This window comes from Ranitomeya imitator, chromosome 3 (assembly GCF_032444005.1).
Source record: "Ranitomeya imitator isolate aRanImi1 chromosome 3, aRanImi1.pri, whole genome shotgun sequence".
NCBI classification, from domain to species: domain Eukaryota; kingdom Metazoa; phylum Chordata; class Amphibia; order Anura; family Dendrobatidae; genus Ranitomeya; species Ranitomeya imitator.
The window spans coordinates 217,850,696-217,856,695 of NC_091284.1; the positions used below are offsets into that span (position 1 = coordinate 217,850,696).

The 6,000-nt window shown below is 41.2% G+C and overlaps 1 protein-coding gene across 1 annotated transcript in view; it reads left to right on the forward strand.

Annotated features, from left to right (window-relative positions):
* The window catches only part of LOC138669575 (potassium voltage-gated channel subfamily A member 3-like), a 143,431-nt gene extending 139,402 nt beyond the window's left edge, over positions 1 to 4,029 (forward strand). The window contains exon 2 of the mRNA XM_069756142.1: positions 2,447 to 4,029. The gene's annotated coding sequence lies outside the window, so the exon portion shown is untranslated. The remainder of the gene's footprint in view (positions 1 to 2,446) is intronic.
* Positions 4,030 to 6,000: the final 1,971 nt, after the last annotated feature.

Consider the following 6,000-nt stretch of genomic DNA (forward strand, 5'->3'; position numbering starts at 1 on the left):
GTAGTGTACACCCCATAGCTCGGACAAGGTGATTTATATAAAGTGATAAAAGATATTTATTCCACAACAAGACATCTGATATGAGACACACATGTATCACTCTCCTCAGCAGTCTATAACCTGTATGTCCATATTACCTTATTTTTCTGACTATAAGATGCACCAGACCATAAGACGCACCTAGGTTTTAGAGGAGGAAATTAGGAAAAAAAATTGCAGCAAAAAATGTGCTCAATTTCCCTATCCTGGTATATATGGTCCCCTCATCTCCATCCTGATACACATGGCTCCCTCATCCCCATCCTGGTATGCATGGTCCCTCTCATCCCTACCCTGGTATGCATGGCTCCTCATCTCCATCCAGGTATGCATGGCTCCCTCATCACTACCCTGGTATGCATGTCTCTCTTATCTCCATCCTGGTATGCATGGCTCCCTCATCACTACCCTGGTATGCATGTCTCTCTTATCCCTATCCTGGTATGCATGGTCCCCCTCATCCCTACCCTGGTATGCATGGCTCCCTCATCTCCATCCTGGTATGCATGGTTCCCTCATCACTACCCTGGTATGCATGGCTCTCTTATCCCTATCCTGGTATGCATGGTCCCCCTCATGCCTACCCTGGTATGCATGGCTCCCTCATCTCCATCCTGGTATGCATGGCTCCCTCATCACTACCCTGGTATGCATGGCTCTTTTATCCCTACCCTGGTATGCATGGTCCCCCTCATGCCTACCCTGGTATGCATGGCTCCCCCATCCCTGTCCTGGTATGCATGGCTCCCTCATCCCTACCCTGGTATGCATGGCTCCCTCATCCCCATCCTTGTATGCATGGCTCACACATCCCCATCCTGGTATGCATGCTCCCATATCCCCATCTTGGTATACAGGGTCCCCCATCTTGTCTTGGTATGCATGGCTCCATCCTTATACTGGTATGCAGGACCCTATCCTTAACCTAGTATGATTGGCCTCCATCCCGGTCCTGTTATGCATGGCCCTATCTTTACCCTGATATGATTGGCCCCATTCTTATTTTGGTATGATTGGCTCAAAACCCTGCACCTGTTATGCATGGCCCCATCCTTATGATTAGTCCCCACCCACCATCATCCTGGTATGCACGGCCCCATCCTTATGATTGTCCCCCACCATCATCCTTGTAAGTCACCCCATGCCATGAATATTCATTTCCCTTACGTATCGGCACACGTGACCGCCGGCAGCAGCAGGAAGTCTCCGGCTGACACTGTACTTGCTAGAGAACAATTGATAATCACTGCTTTGCGCGCGCACAGTCCCGAAGTGCAGAGCATTGAGTATTCCGGCAGCTGTGCTCTGCTTGTGAGCAGTGCATGACGTCCCTGCCATGTGCTGCTTACAAGCATAAAGCAGTTGCTGAGACCGGAGCAGGACGTTGCGGGAAGGTAAGAATAATGGTTTGTTTTTTTAATGTTTTCTGATGGGGCCATGTATACCAGAATTGGGGTGTGGGCCAGTCATAACGATGGGGCCGTGCATACCAGGATGGGGGTGGGGGCCAATCGTACCAGCATGCCATTAAAAGAGAAATTAATATTCATTGCCCCTCATGCCCATGGGCGTGGAATGCAGTGAATATTCATTTCTCTTTAACAGTGGGCACAAGAGTTAGCTGCAGCAGCAGGCTCCTGCCTCTGTGACCCCAGCTCCACCAAACCGCTCCCCCACCTCCCTACCATAGCCAGAACCGATACATCCGGACTATAAGACTAGTGATGAGCGAGTATACTTGTTGCTCGAGATTTCCCGAACATGCTCGGGGGTCTCCAAGTATTTGTAAATGCTCAGAGATGTAGTTTTTGTTGACGCAGCTGCATGATTTACCGCTGCTAGCCAGCCTAAGTACATGTGGGGGTTGCTTGGTTGCTAGGGAATCCCCACATGTAATCAAGCTGGCTAACAGATGTAAATCATTCAGCTGAGGTGAGGAAAACTAAATCTCCGAGTACTTACAAATACTGAGAGGACATCCGAGCGTGCTCGAGAAATCTCGAGTACCGAGTATATTCACTCATTGCCATATAAGACGCACACCCCATTTTCCTCCATATTTTTTGGGGGAAAAAAGTGTGTCTTATAGTCCGAACAATACGGTAATAGTTTAGATAGGTCATATAGGTGACAGATTCCCTATGAGATCTATGGACCAGACATAGATCTCCTTGAGAATCTGCCTCCAGAGCTTACTTTAAATAAAAGGGGGCGTTACCATTGTGCAGCAGTCAGTGACTGACGGTCTGTTCTACTGATCTACATGTCTCACACAGGTCACCGATGAAGGAATGTTTGGATACAACAGTGGTTAAATTCTATTTCTTATAAGGAATGCAGGTTTTTAATACCTAGATAATATAAATATTTACCATATATTCAGCATTTGTGTTTTTATCTTTTGCAGTGAAAGAAGATTTCCAAAGGCCTGCATCATGTAATGCAAGATTGTTTGCCTTAGTCATTTTCTAGAAACTGGAAAATGTAGAAAACATTTCAGCTCCTTGAAGAAATACATGTCGCTGAAGAAGCCTCAAATGTCAGTGAAATCTACACAGAATCAAATGACAAAAATGTAAAAGACTCTTTAGGAAGAGACGCTGCAGTATGTCGACCAACGGAAGACTTGGTCTCTTAGTAATATTTGCTTTCTATTTTTATACAGTAAGTTTTTAGTTTTCTGTTTTACACAAGTGCATTATGTTGAAGAAATTTAGTTGAAATCGGAAACACACCCGGATTCAGTGCAATATGTCTTAGAAGGAAAAGACAAAACCTAGATGCAAAAAGTTGTTTTTTTTTCTTTGATCATCGCCATTTACTGAAAAGTAGAATACTGTATCCAGTCTAAGAGTGCTGCTAATTGATGTTGTGATCAGATGATAAAATATGAACTGTGTGACCTGTTAATTACCTGTTATATATATATATATATATATATATATATATATACATATATATGAGTGTGTATGTATATATATATACCGTATATATATGCAGATAAATACATTCAGAGTGTGTAATTGCAACACCAAGAGGGAAAAGACATGGAGTTATGGAAATCACGGGATTGACAGACATGTTGTGCGTGTGAAAATGATCAGAATATGAAAACAAAATCTTCAAAACATCTTGATTTATTCAGAATCCAGTATGAGCGCTACGCTCATGTACGAGGCTTTCACGAGAAAACATGAAAGTGTTGCAGGAGCCATTTTTGCAACACAACACCTAGATGCATGTTACTGCCATTACTGTGAGCTGTCTGCATGGCCTAAATGTGCTACCATGGCCTACAGCGTCTCCACACTTGTCTCCCATCACGCCCATCTGGGATGTCATTGGTCAGCAATTGCAAAGGAAGCTGCCAGCAGCGGATTTTGATGATTTGTGGGCCCAAGTGCATTCAGTGTGACAGAACATTCCACAGACAAGCATTAATAACTTCTTTGATACTGAATAAATCATGATGTTTTGAAAACTTTGTTTCCTTTTTTTTCTTCATTTACATATCATGTCAGTAGATCCCATGATTTCTATAGTTATATAACTTTTCCTTCTTGGTGTGAGGAGTGCATATAGATTTATATTGTGATATGTGTACATTATAAATGTATGTACCAAAGCTCTAACTGTAAGTCCAGTCTGTCTAACAATGTGATTACCAATGTGTAACTGTTATATTGTGCCGTGGCAGATCATGCTTTTCCCCCAATAGTTGTATTTTATATCATTTACACTTTGTCCATAGGCTCAACCTTATTCTTATAAAGTGACCCATACCACTAATTCTTTTTCTGGGGGAGGTATATAACTGCAATTCAGCTCTTAATGACTCTTATTGTCAATTATGTTTGTCCATCAGAAAAATATGACTTTTATGCTAAATGGGTTTTCCAGGATTACAATATGAGCATTTTACAGAAATAGTGCGGCTCAGTCCTATTGAAATATGCAGAGTGGCACTGTTTCTTGAAAAAAATGTGTAGATTAAATGTGTAGACACAATTTAATAATTATGGATTATATCTTTAAATCAGTCTTTGGATTATAAGTACCTGCTGATCCTTAAGTGACCACTCAGGCAGGATCACATATTTGGTATAAATGCCGATTTCCCCTTACATTGGCTGCCTTATTGTCTTGGGTGTTCCACATAAGCTGGTAGTTGGGATAATCGTTGGGAAAATTCATGCAGGATGTGATGTACACGGCTTCACATGGACAGTAATCGTTGAGATATTGGGGCATTTACCAATATTTGTGTGCCCCTAAGTGCTGTGCTACAGTCGCATGCGTGCTGTATCCCAACATGGCACATTGTTTTAGAGTACAGACACTTGCAATTCGAAAGCCTCACCCCTTTCTTTCAACAAATCTGAAATTGTTCATGCTTTTAGTGGAGGGAACCAGGACTTCATACAGTATATATGGCATTCAGCATACAATTGGCAAAGCTGCCCTCTTTGGTTCCAGTAATAGTTCAGTACACTATGTATGAATTGTACATATCATTTGTGACATTTTCAGTAAAATCTACATTACAGAATCGCTGAATCTTGGGTTAGATAGACAGCCAGACGACACCGAGAACTTCACTCAGTGCAGTGAATTCACTTTCAAACTGGCCTCAAGTAGAAGATAAAGCAACTACACAATACAAAAAAGTTTTTAGGCCGTCTGGCCGCTAACTACAAAGCTATCGGAGCCATTAGGCAAAGGCCTGCTGCCCACACTTCTATCTATATCAGTCTCCTTACTCCTATAAGCTAGCATCGCTTCTTATTCCCCAGGCGGAAGCCCTGTGTGAACAGCTCCACCTTATTTAAGGGGGCTCTCTTATCTACAGCTCTGGCAAAAATGAAGAGACCACCACATCAAAACCCTGTCATGGGCAGCCCAATCTCCAGACCTGAACCCCATTGAAAACCTCTGGAATGTAATCAAGAGGATGATGGATCGTCACAAGCCATCAAACAATGAAGAACTGCTTACATTTTTGCACCAGGAGCAGTGTGAAAAACTGGTGGAAAGCATGCCAAGACGCATGAAAGCTGTGATTAAAAATCATGGTTATTCCACAAAATATTGATTTCTGAACTCTCCCTGAGTTAAAACATTAGTATTGTTTCTTAATGATTTTGAACTCGTTTTGTTGGCACTATTTGAACTCTGAAAGCACTGGTTGTTTTGTTTTTGACCATTTCTCCTTTTTGGAAAAAAAAATACAAAATTTATTGCTTGGAAATTCAGAGACATGTCAGAAGTTTATAGAATAAATGAAAAATGTACATTTTACTCAAAAATATAGCTATAAAGAGAAAAATCAGAGAAACTGTACATTTTGCAGTGGTCTCTTAATTTTTGCCAGAGCTCTATCCATCTATCTATCTATCTATCTATCTATTTATCTATCTATCTATCTATCTATCTATCTATCTATCTATCTATCTATCTATCTATCTATCTCTTATCCATATATTTAGCCTCTCATTTCCATGTCTATCTTTGTAATAGGCACACGAGTAAAGTGAAAAGAGCAATAAGATGTCCTAAGTTGTGTACCATATTTCACCAGTTTCAGGGTAAACGTTTCTGTATGTTTTCAGTGCTGCTATATACTGCTTTCTTATTGTACAAATTAGCTATTCTTATTGAATATTTTTGAAGCAGCATTTGATGAGTTCGCAGATAATCAAGTTGCCAAATAATAAAGGAAGACATAACATTAACAATCGATCAAAAAAGTAATTTAGTCACACATGGCAGGCCAAGAGAAAACTGATTTTCATGCTATTGATCACATTGAAAAAAATCCCTGGCAAAGTAGAGCATGGCGCCGCACCCGTGCTCTGAATTCTGCGCCGATTCACTGTCTTGTGATATTAACCTACAGCTGACACTCAGTTTAATTACACTGTACATAAATGGGTTTGGAAAATTTTTCTGATTATTTGCCCA